Raw genomic sequence first — 25,187 nt, 5'->3', positions numbered from 1 at the left:
CCAAATCCAATCAATTCCCATTCATTCAGTTAACCCACCACTGAAAGCAGTGCATATGGCAATGTTTTATAAAAGGCACACCAGCAAGATGTAGTAGTACCATCTGCAGGAGGAAATCCCATTAACCAAATTCCTATAAATCCTATTTATTGAGGATGAGCAATATGTTCTTTTTCAATCAGCTAAGACCACATTACATGCCACTGTCTGTTTAGCTCTTCAGTTTTTATTTTAATCAAATCCATTTCCCTCTGCACATTTTTACTCTTTGTTTCCTGTCACTGTAGTACCAAAGTCTCACAACAGACACAATGTTTGTCTATTGTAATTGTCCTGTTCATTCTCATGGCAGAGAATATTTCTAGGATGCTTTTTGTTTTGTGTTATGTACTAAATATAGTTTGGCATCTGTAGAGTTGATAATAATATGACGTTTATGTCAGTTACATGTGACTAAAGAATGTCAGTCAGCTACAGACGTCTGGCTCATAATACGTGCACAACGTCTCTCTTCAAAAGGGAGCAAGTAGCCAGAGGCTGTATTCCTAGTTCATGGCACACATGGATTTCATGTAATGGTAAGTCATTACATATATGCCCTCCTTTTTTTCCAAGGAGGCCTCAAGATGTTGTACATGCTCCTCTCCCATTTTATCCTGTGAAGTAGCTAAGGCTGAGAGATAGTGGCTTGCCTAGGACTCCCAGTAAGCTTCATGGCCATGTGGAGATTTCAACCTGGGTCTCTTTGGTCCTAGAGAGACACTCTAACCACTACACTAGACTGGTTGCTCATTCAGCCAGATCTAGTAAGTCCTTAATATGGGGAACCCAGTGTGCATCCCCATTACCCCTGACAGGGATGAATGAATTTGTTTTACTTTCTCCCACATCCAAGCTTTCTCTCCCAAACATGAAGAACTTTGCGAATTTTGTTAAGTTCATATCAAAAACAAGCTGAAACTAAATTCTCACACATCCGCATCCACCAAATTTCATAGTTACAGTTTATTCCCAGCTTGGAGAGAGGTTCATGATCTACCTGCCTGCCTTGTAGTAGTTAAAGATGAGGAGCCTGTCAGAAAAAAGGAGGTGGCAACCCCAATTCAGCACCAGAAATATAGTTGAATTAGGAGTGTCTGTCACCTGGAAATCCAGCCCTTGACGGATTCCTACAGCACCCCCAACTCAGTTTGCTTTTGCAAGTTGAGCTGGGAGCTTGTTCCCGAAATCTGGGAACTTGTTCGTGTATGTGTGTGTGTGTGTGTGTAAAAAGGAATTTGCACAAAATACACACATTTCAGCCATATTTTGTGCAAATGTCAGATGTGATTTGCACAACTTGTGGCTGTAATTTGTGCAAATTGCTTTACACAAATTTTTAAAAAACGAACAGAAATCTGCAAGCTGACCTGACTTGATGCAGATTGAGTCAGGCCAGCTTGCAGAAAAGCAAGTCAAAGTCTGGGGGGCTGAGCCGACCAAAGCTTGGCAAGCTCCCCCCCCCCCGATGGATTCCTCCAACATCCCTAGGTTGAATACACAGGGTTTCGAGCCCAGACTTATAAGAGCAAAGCACTCAAAGCCCTGGATGGATGAATCTGTCTGTTTTGGTGTCTCCCACATTATTTTTAAAATATCAAGTTTAAATATGTCCTGAATATAAAGAACTTCACAAATTTTTGGTAAATCCTTATCAAAACCAAACTGAAATGAAATTCTCATCCATCCCTACACTGAAGTCAGTGGGGAAGTTGTTGCACGTGAAGTAGTTCCATGTGCACACTGAGCTCTGAATTGGAAAGAATGAGGATCTAAGAATACACTGGTGCCTGTGAGTACCGTGCCTCGCATTGATATTAGACTGACTCAGAGCAAGAAACACGTCTGCCTCCTACAGCATCTGTTTATTCTTGGCAGCCTTCAGTTTAAGTACAGACCAGACACTTGTCCATTTACAAGAAATGATGTGCTGGCAGTCTAAGATAGCATGTGACTGAAAGCAGATACAGAGAGCCTGAAAGCTCTGATTCCCCATTTAGACTTTACATTTTCCTAGCTGACAATGTGAGAAAAAGACAATATTCAAGAGACTTTTAAGACATCCATTGTCCTTTTCTCTATCAGCACTAAAAAAAAAAAACTATCTAGAAGAAAGACAGCCGAGCTCAGTTAATTTTGCAACATATGATAAAGTAAACTAACCCACCTGTCAAAAACAGAGCATGTCTTTAAGACTGTTTACAAGACCTGTTAGGCTAGGATAAAAAGCAAACAACACCCCTCAAGTCACTTCAGCTGTTAATTTGTTAACACGTTTCTCACTTTGTCTACACATTTATCTTGCACATTCAAAGGTAGGGATGGTGTGGGAAGCCCCGCAAATGCTAGTCTGCAGCCCCCAGCACCTGCCCAGCACAGCATGTGCTGAGCTGGGCAAGCAGGTGGGCATCCGCTCCCTCATTGAGCGCCATTTGCCACTGAAATGGCTGCTCTTTCTTTTCCATAAGTATCCCATCTATGCAAATGGAGGCCTGTCTGCAACATTACAGGCATAAATGTGCCTGTAATGTCTACAGACCCATTGCCAAGCACTTCACGAACCACCCAACAGCTCATCCGGGCCGCATAAGTGCTGGGGGGTCAGTGAGTGCTTTGCGAGGTGGGCACAGGGTGGTCCATCCATCCCTATTCAAAGGGTGATTCAGAGGTTGGAGCTGAGACTCAGTCACCATTGGCAAAGTCAGGGCTCGTTTGTTTTTCTTCAGTCTCTAGATGAATCAATACACACACACACAAACACACACACACACCCTTAGGTGCTTCCACACTAGGAGGTCAGTGGAGCACTGCCATGCTTCATTCACAACATTTTTACCAGACATCCACACAATGCTGTCATCCAATCACTGTCGTCTGTCCTCCTGTATCTTCCCTGTGGTTCTTCCATGTTTCCAATGACTGAAGAAAGTACAATTTTTCCCCCCTCCAGAATAATGGTTAAAGATGGTTCAGAAACTCCAACTGGTACAGAATATAGCCACTGGGATGTTTATGGAAGCCAGGTATTTGGAGCATAGAAAACCATACTCAGTTGCAGTGGCTTCTTATTCACTTCCATGCCAAATTTAAAGTACTGACGGTGACCTTTAAATCCCTATAGTCTGGGACCAGGTGAATTAAAGGATGACCTGTTCCCATATGACCCTTCCTGGGCCTTAAGTTGGCCTCAGATAGGTGGGTACTAGAGACAGGTGCTGATGGCTCCGTACCTGTGGAATGTCCCTGTTTCAATCAGTGCTTAATTAACAGTTTTGTGCATGATCAGGTTTCTAAATCATGCAGGGAGCCTACACATATAGAGCAAGATCCTCTCTTCAGAGCTTCACCTGAATGCCTGAAGGACATGGGTTGGGGCCAGCAGGATGGACGATGGTGAGGGTACATAGCCTACTCATCCACTCTACACAGTTGTGTAATCACAGGAGTTGGAATGCCAAAAGAGGGCTTGAAACAGCTCTAAATTGTGCTGCCTGTTACACAGTCTCTCCCAATTTACCACCCAGCAGCTGGGCTGTACTCTATCATGCTTAGGTCCCCAACATTGCTTTCCCAGCTTGCTATGTTTTGTTTTGGAACAGAAGAACCCATATTTAGGGTTACAATGCGCACAATGGGCTGTGCATTAGTCCAACCCTTTTGACATCCATGTGTTCAGCAGGGGTGCTTGCATGAGCAGATGCCCAAGTTCTGCTTCCTGGCAGATGCCAAAGTTCAAGCCACAGATAGGGATGCATGAGAATTTCACTCCTGAAATCACACAAACATGATTCGCATCCCCGAATGCAGGTAGGAACGCAATTCTTGAGACATTTTCACGATTTCCTGAACTTGTGTTCGTGTTTGGAAGTGCGCACTTGTGCAATGCGCACTTCCAAAAATGCACATTTGCACAAGTCCCCCCATCCCAAATCTGCATTTTCATGTTTTAGCCTATGGGGGGAAATGTGCATTTTTAAAAATGTGCATTTTTTCAATGGGAAAATGCACATTTTCCCCCCAATAAAAATAAAGAGATGTTCATGTTCAGGAATGCAAATGAGTTGAAACAAGGTTTGAGGAAGAATTCAGAGAATCTCAATGGGCTTGAAAATTGCATGTCTCACCCCTCCCTACCCACAGATTTTGGGAGCAGGGCCAGCAGCCCAGCTCAGCTTCCTAAGAAGACAGAAGAAGAGCCATGCTCTCTGTGTTGGTCACTTTCTTCCCACCGCTGTCACTAATGGGAAAAAATAATAATTCCCAGTAAAAAAATGTCAATGTAGAACAACAGACACAATACCACAATTTAGATACCATGCTATTTTGGATTTCAACTTCTGTGTAAAAAGAGTATCAACAAAAGCAGCCAACCAAGCCAGATTGATGATGATTAAATTATTTTCTCTTTGGACTGTACATCACACCTAATTGACAACAATGAAGAGCACGACAGCAGCAGCAGCAACAGACACAGCGCCTTTTCCATTTTAAAACAAAGGTTTACTTTGGCTCCCAGGAAATTATGAGCAACTTGCCAGCATTGTGCATAATCTTTCATTCTCTGGAATCTCTGATTAACACTCAGCATGTCAAATGAAGCAAAGCAATGCCTGTACAGGAATCCTGAAATGGCAAAGTTGTAAGAAAATATGGCCTTGCATTTATTAATGTAACGCTTTTTTAGATGTACTGCGTAGGGGATTACAAATGGTTATATCTGTGTGATGACGTGACTGAGGATCTCAGTATAACCAGGTTCTCTTAGTTTGCATTACTATAACAGGGGCGGAGAAGGGGTTTTTGGCCCCACGGCCAGATTCTATTTTGAAAAAGCTCTTGGGAGTTGCATTCCAGTGGTGGGCGACACAAATGTGGGCAGGTATGGAAAAATCTACCCTCCCCCATTCCATTGTTACAATTTATAGTAGGAAGCATGTCTACTCAGAAGTATGCATGAGCAGTATGTCTGCTCAGCAATAAGCAGGGCATGTTTCTGCATGTTCTATGCAGAAGTAAGCAGGAAAGAATCGCTCAGCAACAGTTTCAAATACTATCCCAAACCCCAAGCCTGTGTATGTCTACTCAGAAGCATGAGCATCATGTCTACTCACAAGTAAGCAGGGCAAGCCTCAGCATTTCTACTCAGAAGTAAGCAGGACAAGCCTCTACAGGACAAGTCTCAGAAGGAAGCAGGACTGAATCATTTGGGGGCACAATCCTATGTGTGTTTAGACAGACAAAATCCTTCAACTTCTGGCATTCCCCCGCCTGCCATGCTGGCTGGGGAATGCCAGGAGGTGTAGGACTTTTGTCTGTCTAAACATGCATAGGATTGTGCCCTTAGCAACCTTCTCCCATGGCCCCAACCATCTGCTCTGCAGGGAAAAGCTCCTCTCTGATTTTTCAGCGCTAAGCAGGGAAAGGTACTGATAGGAAATAAGAGCCTTTCCCTCTGGGGCAGAGGGGGTGGGACCAGATGGAAGGCCCCCATGAGACTTATCAGGCCTGCAGGCTGGATGTTAGTCACCTGTGTACCATAGCATCATTAACTGTATTGTAGATTACAGGTGTGGGCCCACTAACATTTAGAGACAGGTTATATTTTCACAGTCCCCATTAAGCTGTTAGAACTCAGCATCCAAATTATGCCCTATTCTTACCTGCCAAATCTAATTTTTGTTTCAGAGTTCAGAAATCCCCTGCTCTCCATGTTGTGTTGGAAATAATATAGATTGTTCCAAGACAACTGGAAATTAAATTGTTGCTTTCCTCCTCCACCACGAGGGAAAATCTAACTAGGCTTAGGGTGCAATCCTATGAACATTTAGATGACAGAAACAACAAAAGTCCTACCTCTCCCAGCATCCCCCAGCCAGCATGGCTGCCTGGGTTGGGCCATGCTGGGAGTTGTAAGACTTTTTTCTGTCTAAACATGCATAGGATTGCACCCGTAGTGATGGGACTAAGAATTAGTTATGATTATCTCAGCATATCAACTGTGGTGGTAATGGCCAATTCAGATACAATGATCCAGTGCTTCTGCATGCATTATTTTGTACACAGAGGGCCATCTGTACCCAAAGTAATTATTTTTGTGCCCATACAGTGTGTGCATACTATGAAAGAAAACATAAACCAAGCCTGTGACCAGGATAAAAATCCTATTACCATGTCTGAAAGAGAACTGATTACAAACTGAGTACTAACAGGAAGGCAGGCTTTAGAGGAACCCATTTTGACAACTGAATTTACACTTACACTGGCAAAGCGTGTGGTTTTTTTTGGATTTTAGCCTTTGCTTAGAAATACCTTTGGGACTGACAGTGTTCTTACAAAATTATATTTTTAAAGATTTTTTTTTATATCAGTTTCCCCACTGTGCTGCAGCAATAGCATAGCTACACTGTTTCTGGGAAAGAGAGAGAGAGAGAGAAATAATAACTATGACATGGTTTGGGGGAATAAAAACAGCAACCATGACACCTGAAGGCAAACAGATTACGTTTTGCAAAAGTTAATGCTCCTATCTTTAAGGATGTTTCAATGGTAAGTTTCTGTTAGGCAAACTTATGCTTATTTTCCCTGCAGTTTCACAGTGGGAATCATAAGCAGTGCTGCGATTATCATATTCCTGCAAACTTATAAGCTATATATACACAATATCTTTTTATGCTTCTTGACTAAAACAAATTAACACATCCTCCCCTTTTTTAAAAAAGTGAAAAATCCCACACTGCTGAGACATGCACTGAATCTGTGTGGAACTGGAAGGGAATATGTTTTTAAGTTGCCCTTATGTTAATAAAGCATTTCATTTGCAAGTTCAAATCTTGACTGCATCTTTTCCTTAATTGTTGCTTTGGTGTTCTTTTACCCAATCCACCAGCCATCCCCTGATTCTTCCCCCACCTCCAAAATTCTTTTTTTATTGAGCTGAGCTAATGAACTAATGTTTCATATTTTCTATTCTGTCAATAAAAAACTCAACTGTGGGCATCACAGGGTGGCTGTCTCCATCTAAACACAGGCTTCCTAAAATAATCCTGTTCTGTTTTCTGACCTCTTCTTATACTCTCACTACAGGGCAAAATACATTGTGGGTATAAAATTGGCATATTCCACCAGAGGGGGCTCTCCCAGTCCCAACTAACATGTAGTCATTCCACAGTGCTAAAGAAGATTCTGTCTCCTGGATATACTTCTTGTGAGTGTGTCAGTGAGAATGAGGTGAAAGAATCAGGATGAACATGTGCCCATCATGACCAAAATGGACCCACACACATTGTTTTTGTGTTCCAAACTAGATTTGTGATATCATATAATTTTTTACTCAGAAGGACATTCCACTACATTCAATGAGGTTTACCCTCGGGTAAATATCTACAGAACTGCAGCTTTCAACTATGATATCTATAGCTGTGGGGGTGGGAAAATCATTACACTGGACTGAACAATTCTAGATCTCACCAACATGCTTAAGTTAGTTTAGTAAGATAAACATTGCTGTACTTCCATGCTTTAAGCACTGTCTGATTTCCACTGCCACATTCTGGAAAGGGAATTGAGTGCCCGTGTCTATATCAAAAACTGGATGAAGTTTATAACACACACACAACACACACACACACAATTATCTTTGCCAGCAATAAATGTATTTACTTTCAATGGAACGATGACAACCTTACTGTGAGTGTCTGCTGGGACAAGTTTAAGAATACGTTCTATCTGGTCATCATTAAAAATGGCTTCTAGTCTTGATGGCTATGTGTTACCTCCAGTACCAGAGGCAGTGAGCCTATGTACACCAGTTGCTGGGTGTTCCAAAAGTGTTCCTTTGTTTCTGCCTATATCTCTATTTGTTCCTGGCTCTGATCTGAACACTTTGTTTCAAACCACAACATTTCTTTCAGTGATGAAAATGGCTTCAAGACACCTATGCTGTGCTTTGTCTTTTACATCTGGATATGTTCCAGGATTCCAAAACCATGACACATATTTTATGGAAGCATGTTTAAGAAATTCAGATTTATGTCAAGTGTGAACATTTGCCAATTTCATCCAGCATCATCAAGCACCGAGCTCAAACTGGCCCCTCAAATTTATTAGCCATTTGAATTTAGAGGGCTAGTTTGACAAGGTTTGAAAGGAGGAGAAATTCAATTTCCAGGCACTGGTGGCTTACCTGGTGGCCATTCCCTCCCCACCAATACCCACACAGAATCCCCGCCCCCGCAATGTGTGGGAAGCAGCTGCTGCCAACTACAGCTTGTATCTATGCTTCTACTTGAAGCAAAGGGGGAACTCTGTTTCAGAATGGTAAAAACAGACACAAAATGTTACTGCTGCTGTCACTTATCACAGGAATGGTGCCTTGGATGTAAGATAGGTTTAAGAGACTTGCAGCTTAAGGGCTGCTTCTTGCATGATGACTTCCACAAAGTGGCTGCTGCTTCTGCTGGGCTGCATCCTCCTACACTACTCTGGTAGTATCGGATGGGACTTGCTGGAGTGGCACATGATGCAGTTTACTGCCCAGTTAGTGACACATCTGCTTGGAAGTGGGAATCTTTCTAATGGAAAGAGGGGCATCACTGTATACATTTGGTTCTCAGAAGCAAGCATTTTGTGCTACAATGCGGTGGCTTTTGCTTGCTGTCCTAAATTAGGGATGGCGGAGAATTTCTGAGAATTTCTCCACGAATCTCGGGGAGGCCGAAGGCCAATGCATTCAGCCCCCCGAAATTGGCGGTGAAATTCTCCGCCCCCCCCCCCGGGATGGGACTTACCTCCTGCGAATGTCCCTCTTGGCGGCGGGTCCCGGCGGCGGTTCGGCGGCGGTTCGGTGGGGGTGGGGGCGGCGGCCGGTCTTCTGACCGGCTGCTGCCGCCGCTATTACAAAATAAAGTAAAACAAAAAACAAAAAACACGTGATAGGCTACATAACGATTAACGTAGCCTATCATGGCTAGATTTCCAAAGTCAGCCGTGATAGGCTACGTTAATCGTTACGTAGCCTATCACGGGTGACTTTGGGGGAAAAAAAAAAAGCGCATACGCAAATGGCGGTGCCCATGGGCGCTGCCATTTACGTTCCTTATTTGGTCCCGGGTAGTCTCCGTAGTCTACGTAAATCTTTACGTAGACTACCCGGGACCAAATAAGGAATGCAAGTGGCGGCGCCCATGGGCACCGCCATTTGCGTATGCGCTTTTTTTTTCCAAAGTCACCCGTGATAGGCTACGTAACGATTTACCTAGCATATCACGGCTGACTTTGGAAATCTAGCCATGATAGGCTACGTTAATCGTTACGTAGCCTATCACGGGTGGTTTTTTTTTTTTCATTCACTTTTTATTTCGCGGCCGGGGAGATGGGGCGCTTCTCCCCGGCCTGAATTTCGGCCAGGCGAGGTGGGGCGCCTCCCCCCCGGCCTGAATTTCAGCTGGGTGAGGCAGGGCACCTCCCCCCCCCGGCCTGACCTTCGGGGGGAGAACCGAAGCGCCTCCCCCCCACCGCGAAGCAAGCTGCGGGACCAGGTAAGTGACTTTCGTACATCACTAAAAGAGAGACAGGGCAAACTGTGGCACTCAGCAACAATTCTGCTATCCTGAGGTATTAACTAGTGAGAAGACATGGTGACACATCCTCTTGAACGTACCCTGAAAAGAAATATAGGTAATAGTAGCAAAGGAAGAAAAGGAGCAGATAGAGAAGGACGTGATCCTTAGTTCCCCAAAGCAAAACTGGAGACAGGTAAAGAATTTGGGTGGGCTACAGAAAACAAGGGGAGCAGAAAGGTGAGGGTTCACCTGAGAACTGAGGTGACCCTGAGAATATGGTCTACACATATACACTTTTGAAGTAGGGATGGGGTTCAGGTTGATGCAAACAAGGATGGCTCCAGGGTTCTGGCCTGGCTACATGAGGACATCATGTCATCTTCTGTAGGATTAGTTGCTTCTTTACCCAACTGACATTTGTGTGAGAGTTCCTACTTCTATCAGTCCTATCAGATTTCAAAGCACCACATATTAGGAGCTTGCAATAGGGCTGCAGTCTGAACCCCACTTTTCAAGACTGAGGAACTAAAGCATAACAAACAAAACACTTGAGAATTGCCTGTTCTTCCAGCTTCGTTTTTAAACTAGAGCTGTAACCTCAACAATTGCTTATACTTCTAATTTCTTAAAAATTAATCTCTGAACATATATTTGTGGCACCTGGAAAGAGCCCCAACATATTTCGTAAAGCTCTGAATTATACATCATAAATGGAAGAGAGTTGAGTTAATAAAAATCAACCAATGCAGCTGCCACCAATTATTAATGACTAATGAGGCATATCAAAAGGATTTTTCTTCTTGCCACATCACTCTGATTCCACTTACCACTGATATCAGAGCCAACATCATGTACACCGAGCCTCCTTGCACTTTATATACCACACCACCTTTTTTCTTTTCTTTTTTAAGGACAAGAGGAAGATAGAAGCTGGAACAATAATTGATTTTGCTCCTTCAGCCTCCTTTGCTGGATTATGCTGATCAAAAGTAAGCTAACAGGCCAGAGTAGGGCTGCTATTTTCCTGGTGTGTTTTTTTTTACAAAGTAACTGTCAAGAACTTGTAATAGGACTCTGCTACTAAAATTCAGATCCCAATGGAAATCTAAATATTTGCATTGCAGGTATAAACTATCTCTGTGAACTGGCCACTCAGGCACCTAATCAGGGGCTAATGGGTCCTAGCTGAGAACACAGTTGGACTAGAAAAGGGACTAGTCTACTGGTGGGGATCAAAGTTTGTGCATGGAGTCAGCTTGAGGTTTTGGCTGTCACCTCCATATATCTGGAATGGTGAAGATGCCTTAGATGAATGAGAAACTTGATATTATTACAACACACCTGAATTGGCCATTTGCATGTACAAGACAACTACATAGGTCTATAATTAGAAATGGCATTATCTACAAAGTCAGAGGATGTCCTTTGGTGTGGCTTATGCTATCTAGTCCTTGAACTGTAGGGCAGGAGCACAGCTAGGTCCTTTCAGAACCTGGACATAATGGTCTTACGGGCTCTCCAGTTTAGAAAGCCATGTATATTACCTTAGTTGTGAAGCACACAACTAGCAGTTCTCTTCTCCCACCCCAGCTGCCACTCCATGCTTTATTAGAGCAAAAGAACCCAACAAACCGTTTGCCAGGCCTGATTAAAAAAAAAACAAATACCTTGAGCATGTACCATTTCATATTTTAAACTCACTTGAATCACAGCACCATCACAACTGTGGGAACAAAACAGAGTCTGTTTCTGCTGCCCTGATGCTAAACTTGGGAATAAATGTCATTTTGTTGTAGAAAAGGATACTATTTTAAAAAAAGTAAAAATAATAAAATGAACATCTGTACCATACGCATGCCCATTCTGGCCACCTCTGACTATAGAAAGTTTTTTTAAAAAATAAGAAGCAAGAAAGGATGCTGCAGTGAGCAGAATCAGCCACTGTGGCCCAGGTGCTGACGCATCCCTGTCACCTGCCACTCTCTTAGTGGTGTGGGTTGTGGGCTGCTGGACCTTGGTCCCAGGCCCTACTCCTAGCTGCATCACTGGACACAATTCTGTAGGTTCTGTTAGAGAGTAACATGGTTGATATCACAGAACTGGATGACAGGTAGCATGCCTCCAAGTTCTAAAGGTCGATACCTTTTGTGGCGTGAGCACTGGATTCACAAAAATCATAGGCAAGGTTTTACATGACCCTAACTCAGCATGTGCTGGAACTGCAGTCGTACCACGCAGCAGTGCGTTGCCAGGGCAGGAGCAGGACTGGACTTCAGTATGAGCCAAATCCTTTTTGGTAGCAGCCTGCGCCACGGAGGGGGTCTGTGACCTCAGAATTCAGCACGCAGAAGGGGGCATTTATCTGGTGACCAGAGTATCTCAAATTCTTACAGGAAAAATAAGTTGTATATAGTCAGCCCAATACATCAGTATGCATTATGAATTTTGAGAACACTTACAAAAAAGTGTCGCTTCTCACCCACTATATAAGGAAAGGCAAGATAACACCTTTTCAAAATTTACATACTTAAGAGCATGTGGTTACTAAACACACGCCTGCAGGTAGGCTCAGCTAGCCAAGATAAGCTTAATCCCTATGAAACATCCCCAACTTAATAATGGGGGGGGGAATAATGATTCGTCTCACTAAGGAGGCACAAAGTTACTTTTCCATTCACTTTGAATTTTTCTGAGATGTTTCAAAATGGATTTGTACCCTAAAGAATTCAACACCTCCGCTTCACTTAAACAGCCCATGCAGAGTGTTTTCCCACAAGCTTTATTATTCCCACAGGAATTCAAAGAGTCAAATTCAGCTTCATTTTCAAGTAGGGATAAATGGTGAAAGAATAAGACTAGAAGGAAAACATTAATATATATATTAAAGCATTTCTTTATTTAAAAGAAGTGTCAAGTTGTGATGCAGACACAAGTCAAACGAAGATAAAGAAGGATTAGTTGCTATTTGTGTAAAGGGAAAAAAAAGTAATCATTCAATTTAGCATGTTAAAAACAAGATGTAATATATATGATAAGCCCTAATATACGTTAAAGTTATACTTTTAAAATTGTTCAAGCACTTGATGCAGCGTGCCCAAAGCTGAATTCCGTGCATGTTCTTAGAAGCATATGTCCAGCAGGCCATGGGTTGGAACTACTCCATGCAGAGTTTTACCTGTGGCTATCTTGTGGCTATGAAATTTTATAGGTGTGTTAGTAGGGTGGCCATCTGTCCTACTTTACAAAGAACAGCCCTCCATCCAAACGTCTGTCAAAGGGCAGCCATCTATTTGAAGGCATCCTCTCATTGAAGGCTATCCAGTCCAAGTCCAGTTCGAAGATAAAGAACTGCAAGAAGGGAGATCAGGGTCCTAGAGGTTGCCCACCCAGAGTTAGCACCGGGACAGCAGACTCGGTTGGTACACAGGTCACCTGGTCACATCTTCCTACTATGGTGAGATGTGTTTGTATTAAAATCATGGTAATTATTTTAAAATTTTCATCTATACATCTAAGTTACCATGTGCACATTTTATGCAAATCTGTGTCCACCTTTGTCCTCTTTTTCAGTGATGCATTTCCTCATCTTCTTCCTTTTTAACGAAGCATAAATGGAGATCTCAAATGTCCAAGGCTTGGCCTCAACATGCAGCACAATGAAGTAGGAATCAGGATGTGGGGTACTGAGGCAATAAAATGAACTGTACTACTTCAGACTGGAGCTGGGGTAATCAAATTGTAAATGTTTCCCTATGTAACAAAATCCCTGAAAGTAGAAAGCTAGCATAATATGGAGAGGGCTGATCTACAGTATTTTTCATGATGTGCTATTTGTGTGTTTTTTTGTTTTAACTTGGAAGAACTTTAAGCAATGGCATCCATCACCCACAATCTGAAGTGGTACAGCCCTTTCTACCACCTCTTTTTGATCCCTGTGCAGGAGACCAAAGTGCTATAATCAGTGGAGGCTGGTAGCTCCAATTTTGGTGGGGCTGTAAATCCATTCCAGATTTCAGTCGGAACCAGCCAGAACTCTAAAGTGTTATCCAAGGTGCTAAACCCTATCCCTCAAACAGGTTCAGCACCTTGGATAACTCCTTAAAAGTTCTGGCTGGTTCTGACTGAAACACAGAGAGGATTTACAGCCCCACCGAAATCAGAGCCACCAGCCTCTACTGGCCACAATCTTAAGGCTTCTTGAGTGGAACTCTGGCTACCATTTATAGTTGATAGAATAAAAGATCAGGAGATGTGAAAACACATAAGTATGGAAGTAAAACCAAATAAAGCAAGCAGAGTTAGAAGCTCCTTTAGATTTGTTGTGGTGCTTTGGCATAATGCCCTCTTCGTGTGAGGCACAAATTGGACAGATGGAGAAGTTACAATGAGAAAGGTTTCATCTGCTGTATTTCTGCCTGTTAATTTCACTATTGATTGATTGATTGCATTTCTATATTGCCCAATAGCCTAAGCCGTCTGGGCAATGACGCCCAGCAATGAAAACCACAAAATACAGCATAAAATACAATGTAACTTTTTAAAATTTAAAACTACAGTACGAAAGTGAAACCAAAATAAAAACTAGCAGAAATACAGAGATTTCAAATATAATTACAGATTTAAGACAACAGAACTGAAAGATTAAAATGCCTGGAAAAATAAGGTATTCACCTGGCACTAGAAAGAGCACAATCAAGGCACCAGGCAAGACTCTTTGGGAAGATTATTCCACAATCAGGGTGCCACAGCAGAAAAGGCCCTCTTCTTGGTAGTCCCCTGCCTCACTTCCTTTGGTAGGGGCTCCTGGAGAAGGGCCGCTGAAGGCACAGGATGTTTCCAAACTCAAAGCACTGTAATACTGTAATTAAAACTGTAATACCAAAGCATTATCCAATACCTTAATCAGTGCACCCTTGAACCCCAGTATGAAGGCTCTGCTACAGTTCTGACAAAGTACAAGTATCTTCTTAATGATCTGTCAAGCAGTCTCCCTTTCTGTTTTAAGCTAAATGTGCACTTGTCCTTTTGCTGTTTCTCCAAACAGTCCGATTACAGCCTCTCTTTTCTGTTGCTCTGAAACAAACATCACATTCTGAATAGGGAGTGAAATGTTATTTTGAATTCTGCCAGATGGACTGAGAAGAAGCAGGAGCACTGAATTTCCAAAATGCGCCTTGTTTTGTATAGGGCTCAAGCATCCATCAGCAGCTGCCAGGGCCCTAGGGCCTTGGCAGCATCCACTACTGATGTCTTCCCAGTGCCTTCCTCATATTTTTTTTTCTGGCATAGCATTCAGTATTGTTGTTGCTGGTGGGTTGGAACTAACCTACCCTTTAGTTTCCCAGAATGCCTGCAACCTAGCACTGCTCTGACATGTTGTGAGAGATTAAAAGGGTGGCCAAAGCCAGCTCAGAGAACTGCCACCAGAGGGCACTGTGCCCAGCGCACCCTCAAATCTGAGCTGGCCCTGTATTTGTAGCACATAATGGCAGGTATCTTCAGTTCCCATGAGTGGAACACCACTCATGGGATACTTCTGCTTAGAAGCGGGGGATGAGGTCTACTCTGACTGGCAGCAGCTCTCCAGGATCTCAGGAAGAGAAGTGTCTTTCCTGGCACCATACCACCCATAGGGACCTCCAATGCCCCCTGCAAAGCTCTCCCCACCCTGCCCCTTCAAAAAAATTGTTTTAAGAAAAACCTTGGAAAAATGTTGAGGTAGTCGTCTTTTCTCCTTTCTAGCCTCTAGCCTTGCTCTTTTTCTCCCCTCTATCACTTTGCCTTGCTATTTCCCCCTCCCACCCAGCCTCTAGCTTCACTATTTTTCTCCCTTGCCCCTCTTTAGCTCACTTTTGACTACCCAGGCCCCCTTGGCATCCCTTATGTGACTAGCCACATCCTCCATGGAAGCTGTTTTGTGACGGTGCCCACATCATTCTTTCAAATTCCCAAATGCACCCACAGGTCCAAAAAGGTTGGAAACTCCTGTACTACCTTTTAAACTGAAGTTAAAGTGCAGATATGTGCTTTACCAGTAAGCCATGGCCGCTTCCCTGCCATGTTTTTCTTACATTCATGAGCAGAAGTTTCCCCACATTATCTGCCAGCTCCATCAGAATTCATATCATATAACTGTATTGAATACTGTCATATTTATAATACTATCAGCGGTTTAAGTTCCAAATTCTGCAAGAGCTAAGTACCTACAGCTTTCTTGGCTAGATGAATTGCTAGCATCATCAACTTTAATAGGATATCACAGATACGATTAGAACAGCAGCACAAATTCAGCTTTTCATCTGCAATGATAATATTTACAAAAATGAATGTGAGGAGAGGAGAAAATGGGTGAATGGAATGTTTTCCTTATAAGCAATTATTTATCTAAGAACACAGAAGGTAAGGAAGTAGGATGTGGAGAATAATTCTTCTTCTAGAATGTTATAGTGAACAGGCCTGAGAGATCAGCATGAAGAGAGAGGGAGAGGGGGGTGGGAGAGAGAGAGAGAGAGACAGATGTTCCCATCTTCACAGGTCTTGGGGACAGGCAGCACAAGTAACCCTTTCACTAGGAAGAAGCAAATTAGACTCCTTTGCTTTGGTCAGCGACTTAGCTAGGAAAAAGGCAAGATTGATCATGAAACCTGCATGCACTTCTATTGCTATGCTTGTAGCAACCTTTGCGCAAACCCATCTTACTTAAATCCATTCCTGGATCCTGGTGCACTTTGTATAACCAAATAGCTGTACGCCAATCTGTCATAGTGATGAAGAAAGAATAGTAGTGTTCTCTAAATCTAATCTATAATCTAAATGACAACAGTAAGTCTGTTTAATGCCCTTTAGAACATCTCTCTCACTTCTGGAGTTCAAATAAATAAGTGTCTAAAGAGGCAATACTCAAAGTACCCAAATATCTTTTGGCTTTAAAATGTTAGTACATAAATAGACAGGAAGCTCTGGGATAGCAGAACTACAGTAAGTACTAACCAGCAACAAAAATAATACCATTAAAAAATTCCTGGCAGCAAAATGCAAAAAGTCAAAGTCATTTTACTGTAGACTTGTGCTTTTCAGATTATGGGTAGCAGAGCATTATAAATAGTGAATGATAAAATCAAGCTGTCCACACTTCAGGAGCATGCCATGAGATGCCTCTGACTGAAGCCATGGGCTCCTCCAAGATTGGAAGAGTAAAGGGAATATATTGTATTGCCCTGGCCGTGGGCTTTGAACTCTTAGAGGTGCTAAGATAGTGATAAATCAGACCCAGGTTTACTTACAAGGAGTACTTTATTGAGTCCAGTCAGCACACAGGTGTACCCAATGGTTGGATCAGACAGCTTCTCTGAACCCAGAGCCATGGGGTACAATGGGTTTTATACCATACATGTTAGCAATGAGGCAGCATAACAGCAACAAGTGCCACCTAGCATTCATTCCCAGCATAGACTAGAAGTGTTTGGTTCTCAGCACTAGGGATGTCAGAGAATTCCGCGACGGATCTCAGTGAGGCTGAATGCCAGTGCATTCGGCCCCCCGAAATCCATCGTGGAACGAAGCCCCCGCCCCCCCACCCCATGAAAGGCATGCGGGACGAAGTCCCCGCCGCCCCCACCCCATGAAAGGAGCGTGAAACAGAGCACTTACCTGCTCCTGTCCATGCTGCTTTGCGAATGGCGGCCGTCCTGTGGCCGCCATTCGCTTCCTCCTCTTCAAGCCATGATAGGCTACGTAAATACTTACATAGCCTATCACGGCTAATGCAGGGACGCCATATGCGTCCCTGTGGAGGCTGTGATAGGCTACATAAATACTTATGTACCCTATCACGGCAGGGGGGGGGAAACCCAGAGTACGCAAATGGCAGTAGCTGCCACCATTTGCGTACACTGGGGTTTTTCTCCCTGCTGTGATAGGCTACATAAATATTTACGTAGCCTATCATGGCTCAATACAGGGACACAAATGGCAGCAGCTACAACAGCTGCCATTTGCGTCCCTGCAGGACTGCCCAGTGGCCGGATGTCTGGCTGAGGGCGGGCAGAGCCGGCCGGCGGCTCTGCGGCTTGGCCACGGAGTGAAGCCGGCCGGGCAGGATTCTGGGGGGAGGGACAGAGTGCCTCCCCCCCATCGAGGATTCCAGGGGGAGGGACGGAGCGCCTCCCCCCACCGCGGATGTCCCTCAGCGGAGCAAGGTAAGGGATTCGTACATCCCTACTCAGCACAGCCACCTGCAGCTTTAAGACAAACAAACTTTGCTTCCCAGGCACATCTTGATATCGGTCTTTGACTCATCTCAACATGCTCAGAGACCTACTAGCAAGGGAATTGCACCAATAATGAACTTAAACAAGGCATTATGGATCTCTCGGCCCCTCTAACACTACAGGTGACTTGGTTACACTCCTGGGGCCAATATATATATAGATATATACAGAAACTCAACCTCCATCTAAAATGAAGTATCAGGTTTTGATTGTCACACACCATGGCTCACCATATCAGTGCAAACTTTATTACAGTAAGCACAGGGGTACACTTCATCTGTTTCTCTTTGTCTGCATTGGATGTGTGTGGCAAACATGTGCTTTCATTATATGTGACAGCATGCTAAGTTTCCTACATGGAAATCAGACATATAAGAAAATCATGTACATAAACAGTGGCCCTCAGGGCTACCACGAAGCACAACTGGGCCACAATCCAACAGTGGATAAACAAATGAGATAAGAGTTTGCACTATTTACCTTGCACCACCTTATGGCCAACTTCAGGAGAATTACAATACACTTGAATTCATACTTTCCTTTTCTCACTTGTGGGAAGGCTGCCCAGTTGATGAGCCCAAAGTATGGTTCTATTAACCCTCAGGACCTCCAGATAGTTAATACTAATTCTGTACTAGAAGATTACAACAGAAAACCCATCACAGTTCTTCTGGTTGCAAGACTCTCTCTCTGTGTGTGCGTGTGCGTGTGTGTGTGTTGTGTTACAGGTGAGTGTTGCCTTCTCTGACACTGTAAGGGGAATTCGGTACAAAAGTGTTATTGCAGCAAGTTGGAATAGCGTTTGGAAGAAGTTGTCTGCCCTATCAGAAAACAGCAAACTTATAATAAACATTACAGCCACTAAGGCGAATTTGGGGGGATCCCTCTCACCCCAAACCACAGTCCAGCTCATTCAGCAGGCTCTTCTGACTCTCTTTTCAGGGGACTGGAGGGGCTGCTGTGGGAAGAAGCAGATTGGGAAGCCCATCAGTGTAGTTGATCCATTGTAAATCTGGATCCAGCCCATACACTACTGATAACTGATTGAAGGCAAATAAGCCCACGTTAACCTGGGTTCAAAGATTTACATTATCATTTCCTCCATTAAGAGTAGCAGCTGTTGTACATGTTCACCAGAAAATAATAGTTTAGCATTTCAGACTACAGATGATGATCTCTGGTACAGAATCACCTTAAGATGGCAATCATGGTGTTCTGGCATCGTGGTAAAGCAAGCATTCAAATTTGGAGATGCTAATATACAAGATTATGACCTAGGAAATTAAAATACTGGGCAGAGTTTGCATACTACAAAACACATGCATTTCTTGCTGCTGTTTGTGTATATATACACACACACACACAACTTAAATACATCCACCATTCAAAACCAATTACAACAATCGCACTAGGCTGGAATCCTTCCCCTTGTTGTACTAGCCTTTCATGTGTGCAGCATGTGTGTGCGTGTGTGTATATGCATATACGTGTGCGCGTGTTTTATATGGGGCTGCATTCGAACCAGCAATCCTCCCTTTAAAGCTTCATTTTTAAAACCCAGGACAGTTCTGTATATTTTCCTGAGCATTTCAACTGCCCTAAGACAACTGCCCTAAGTGAGAAAGATCACATGTCCTCTGTTACTGTGGTGCTTGAAATTTGCTGACATCTTTAGATTGAAAATTTGGACAAAAAATAAATTAGATTTGGAATCTTGCCATTTTAAAACAATGCAAGGTGTCTTCACTAGGGATTGATGGAATGGCCTGGCTGGTTTCATTCCACAGAGTTTTGGCAGAGAGCAGAATAAAATCATTCCCCTCTGCCAAAATTCTGGAAGCTGGAATGGCTTCCTGTATTGCCCTGGCCGTGGGCTTCAGTCTCTTAATTTAGGGGTGCCAAGATAGTGATAAATCAGACCCAGGTTTACTTACAAGGAGTACTTTATTGAGTAACTTACAGCACACAGGCATACCTGTTAGTTGGATCAGACAGATCCTCTGAACACAGAGCCATGGGGTACAATGGGTTTTATACCATACATGTTAGCAATGAGGCAGCATAACAGCAGCAAGCACCCCCTAGTGTTCATTCCCAGCATAGACTCACAGTGCTTGGTTCCCAGCACAGCCACTTGTAAACAAACTTCACCTCCCAGGCACATCTTGATTAGATACTCTACTCATTAGTATGGAATGTGCTAGGCCGCACTATTGGCCCTTTGATTTATCTTCACATGCTCAGAGGCTTACTAGCAAGGGAGTTGCACTAATAATGAACTAAAGCAAGGCATTATGGATCTCTAGGTCCCTCTAACACTACAGGTGATTTGGTTACGCTCCTGGGGCCAATACACTTCCACAGTGAGGGGGTAGGGTTTTTCTACCAACCTCTGCACCCTAGCCCAGAAGGAAAGATCTGGGAAACAACTAGGGACTGATAAATGTGGCAATCCTGCACTGGAACAGAGGGTCTTTGGTATACAAAGTAAGGATCTGCTTCTGCTTAATGAGTAGGAAGACTCCTGCCTTGCATCCCAATTGCATGTAGCGATCCAAGAGGGCAGTGGTTTTACTACACTGCAAAATATTACATTGCAGATGTTCTTTCCTGGAACCTGGATAACTCCATATCCCAAGAGGGAAGGCCTCCAATTCACTCCAAAGGTAGGGTTGGTGCCCCTCATCAGATTAGGCTTAATACCTTGGAATGATAGGAGAAACATTTTGCACAAAGCTGCACTATTAGGTTTTTAATCAGAGACTTGTTGTTCAGTCGTTAAGTTGTGTCCGACTCTTCGTGACCCCCATGGATCATAGCATGCCAGGCCTTCCTGTCCTCCGCAATCTCCCAGAGCATCCTCAAATTCATTTAATCAGAGACTAGAGTTCAATAACAACAACAACAACAACAAGAACAACAGCCTTTTAGTTTCATACTTGTCTTTGTCTTGTTCAAGAGGACTTTTGTAAGCTTTACAGATTTTCAGCCACCTGAAAAGTATTAAACCAACAGGCTGAATCATCTCTATTTTAATAAAATACTCTGTCAGCACAAGGGGTAACAAAAAATGTTCAAATATGAGAAACTCACCTGGGATCCTGTAAGTATTACTTCAGTTTATTACAAAGCATGAGGTAAAGTTCACTAGGAAGAGGCAGTCAAGAATTGTATGAAACAATTATCATAATATTTGCTAGAAAGAAATTGAACCCAGGCAGAATGCTAGTGGTGCAAAGCAACTACACATTAGTAAGTCTGGACAACAATCCTATTGAGCGCTTACCATTGATCTTTCTGTTAATGAAAATGATTGCTATTGAGCATTAGGATTCTGCAACTCAAAGTAGAGAGAAAGAACTGAATGCTGTATCTGCAAAAAAACAGGAATTATAAAGGTGTAGGAAATTACGAACATGTGAAAATTATTCAGCATGAAAGATTTGTTGTGCAGCCTCTTGTGCAGATCACATATTTGAACAAATAAAAGGAGGTAAGAAAGTCAGAGGGATCCATTGTTCTTTTCTGATAGGTAAGGACATTGGTTTTGCTCTCTAAGATTTGAGTGATGAAAGATAGACAGCTTCCATAGCAGGCTTACATAAGTCACAAGATGGCATCAGGAGGGTGAAGGCTAAGTATGATGATGAAGAATCACAGATCCCAGTGTTTGAGCCCCCCCCCCATTACGATTGAGAGGGGTCTAACATTAATTAGCCTTGTAAATGTTGCTTGCAATTATGAACTTCACTAAACTCTGGCATGTAAATATAGATTCCATCCCATTATCGATTTTCACATTTTCAGTAAAATTCCCATGACCTATTTTCTTATTAAATCATAATAAAGCCATGTTTTGAGAAAAGAACTTTCAACACCAAAATAATATGAATTTTTGATCTTTAAAATGGATCCAAAAATGAATTGTAACAATTTTTAAAGTGGGCACAAATGAGAAATAAAGTTTTCTGGCTTTAAATGACCTTTAATACTAAACACCTTAGCAAGTTTCCCAAACATTATCTTTACTCCCACAATACTTACACAACATATAAATATGTGCATATAATCATCTCATTATAGCTGTGCATATAATCATCTCATGCTGACCTAGCTGAAGCAACAGGCAAGTAGGTTTAGCAATATATGAGAAATTCATTTTGGTTTGACCAGAATTTATCCCATTCGCAACCCCCAAACCTGAACGGAAGCGCAATTTGTGGTCAAAGCTTTCACATTCCCAACTGTATAATGCTGTTCACAGGGGTGGGGGGTGGGGAAGAGAAACTGACATGGTTCACACATAACAAGAAGCCACTGTGGGTGAATTTCTCCATGGAGCTTGTTGTTGCGGCTGCCATATTGAATATTTGAACCACAGTGGGGTATGCAGTAGCTTGTTATTACATGTGAACCTGGTGAGGGTGGGCTGTTGGGGTGGTTGGGAAGCCACCCAGAATGCATGAGCTCTTTTAGGGTTGTCAACCAGCCCAACAGCCACCCTTGCCAGGTTTGCAAGGAACTACAAGCTACAGTATGCCCCCAGCACTGCTCAAATATTCAAAATGGCAGCCACCGCCGTGACAAGAAGCCTCGCAGGGAAATTCACCCACAGTGACTTCTTGTTACATGCAAACTGGGCCAATGTGTTCCAAAAATGCAGACATACAAAAAATATGCATGAAAAAGCTGTGTACTTTTTAAAAACTGTACACAAACACACTTTTAATAAATGGGAAAAGATTGTGCACTTCTGAATGCACACCCAAGTACCTACCCAAGTACACAACCAAGTACTTTGCAATTTTGATGTGAAAACACCGCCCCCCAAAAGCTCACAATCTGATATGGATGGACACAAGTCAGACTGATCTTCCAGGTGGAACTCAGAGAACCTCGACAAGCTTGAGTTTTATTGATTTCCACATCCCTAAGTAACTTGTCATGCATAACAGCTGGTAGCCCCTAATACAGATGTGCATTCCTCATTGACATTGACATATCAAGACAGTAGGATCCAGATGAACATCACAATGAAGATGGGGAAATGCACCACCAACACATGTAGATATCTGTTGGGAGACAGAGCATTGGTCTCCATAGCAACCTAAAATAAAGTCTTCAGAATACACTGTTATTATATATAATTAAAATAAAGGTTTTTATTTGTCCGCTATAGTAAGGATGATGTAAAAATTAAGCTTTGCTCATGAAAACCACACACACCATGTAAGTCAATACATCAAACTATACAATCCGAATTTAATGTTTCAGTATGCAATGGTAAAGTGCTGCAAATGGAGACATTATTGCTAAATATTTCCCTGGACAGTTAACTTTAATGGAACAGTTTATACTACAAAGTAAATATCATGTTACAAGTAATATACTATTTTGCATGCCATTAGTTGCATTTTGTAAATCTTACTTATTAGCATAGATGAACAGCAGAATAATCCTGCCCCTAAAATGTAAGGAAGAATGAGCACTGACAATGTAACATTAATCATAAATGCGTAGGATTTTTCCCTATGAGAAGGAGAGTGCAGTTCAGAAATGGTTGCATAAGAATTACAGATGATGATCTCTAGTGTAGAATCTCCTTTAGATGGCAACCACAGTGTTCTTGCATTGTGGTAAAGCAAGTGGTCAAAGTTGGAGGTGCTGATGTACAAAATGATGATCTGGTAAATTAAATTGCTGGGCAGAACTGTTTGTGTATGCAAGCACACATGCAAGCACACACACAAGCTCGCACACGCATACACATTCTTACCTTATGGCAGGGATCCAAAGAAATGTTGTTCCAGGTATCCCCAATAATTTTCAAAATACTGTATTATTGAAAACTCAAATCAAATTGATAGATACAAACAAGGAACTACAGATCGCCATGCCGTATCACAATCTACTCTTCAAAAGCACTTTGCTACATGGCACGGAATGCAATTATTCAAATTCCTTCGATGTACAGAAGAAACTAATTGACTAGTTCTTTGGATCCTGGTCTATGTATATTTTCATTTGTTCAAGCATTATCCAAAGATGCACTCAGGTGCTCTAAAAGGCAGCAACAATATCGGAAAACCACAATGCTGGGTTTGAATTTGCTCCAAACGGTAGGTCCACACATGCATGAATATCACATGATGACCATGATTCTCAACCAGATATACAAACTGTCTCCATCATAAAATTATTTCATGATATGAAAGTTCTGTCCATAGTGATTGATCTGTTCATTCCCTCATAAGTCAGCATTTGATGCCACAGTCAATGAATGATGAACACACTTATGAATTGATGTGAACGCTTTAATTAAAGTGTGACTGCTTTTTCAAAGTCAGCATATCTTTATCAACTACAGTAAAGCCTCCTAATACTTCAGCATTATATTTTAGGACTTTCCTAGCAATTTAATTAATTCTCCCTACTTTGTCCTCGCTATGCACATGCTGAAACATGGTAATTGACACTTGAACCTGAATGACTGCAGAAATTATCACATACATACAAAACTTTGGAAAACCTTATCTAGAACAAAACCTTATCTAGAACAAAGTAGCTCAACATGCTTCAGTAAACAATACTGTACTCTTATCAATGTATTACTAAAGAGAAAAAAAGCCCAAGGCAATGTCACATCAGTTTTCCAGCACATCAGACATTAATTCAACATGATCATGAACCGTAATTAGCTTGTAAGAGAGTTCCCTGCTCATCACATCTCTCTTGCCAATGGTACAGTGCTTTCCTGTCAGCTATAGTTTTGATCAAGAAGTTCCAATCAAACACTTGCCACATTATAACCTGAATGCATTTCCATAGGGAATCTTCTACAGTATGATTTTGGGTGACCAGAATCCATCACAAGAACACTGTGTGCACTCAGGTTTAATGTAGCAGTTCTGAATAGCGATATGCATTGCTGAAAGCAGCAGTCTATAAAATTTGTGACGAATAGAGCTTTTAAATTTCTGATGTGGGGAGGAGGGATAACATTATGGCTTTTATTGTAAGGAACATACACCATTAACTCTAAATTATTCAAACATGGGGGTTATACTGTCACTGATTGCTTTCTCAGTACTTTCCAGAAGTTCAGTTTTTGAATCAGCAACTCAGAAGCATGGGGAAGAATTATTACTTAGCTCAGTTAAGTGAAAAAAAAAATTGTTCAAAGCTACTAAATTATTTTTCTATGCATGACTAACAGTCATTTGGAGAAAATATTAAGCTTAAGTTTAAAATATACAAGCAACTGCAGTCTAACTTAAGGTCTAATAAAATATGGCAATATGAAGTATTTCATTTTAAG

The 25,187-nt window shown here is 42.3% G+C and overlaps 1 protein-coding gene across 1 annotated transcript in view; it reads right to left on the bottom strand.

The window, feature by feature from the left end:
- The window catches only part of DMD (dystrophin), a 1,907,270-nt gene that overhangs the window by 1,808,756 nt on the left and 73,327 nt on the right, over positions 1–25,187 (bottom strand). The window lies entirely within an intron of this gene.

Source organism: Heloderma suspectum, chromosome 3 (genome assembly GCF_057233095.1).
Source record: "Heloderma suspectum isolate Gila_16-S chromosome 3, 16-S_ref, whole genome shotgun sequence".
In the NCBI taxonomy this organism is placed as follows: domain Eukaryota; kingdom Metazoa; phylum Chordata; class Lepidosauria; order Squamata; family Helodermatidae; genus Heloderma; species Heloderma suspectum.
This window is presented reverse-complemented; position numbering and strand designations above follow the sequence as displayed.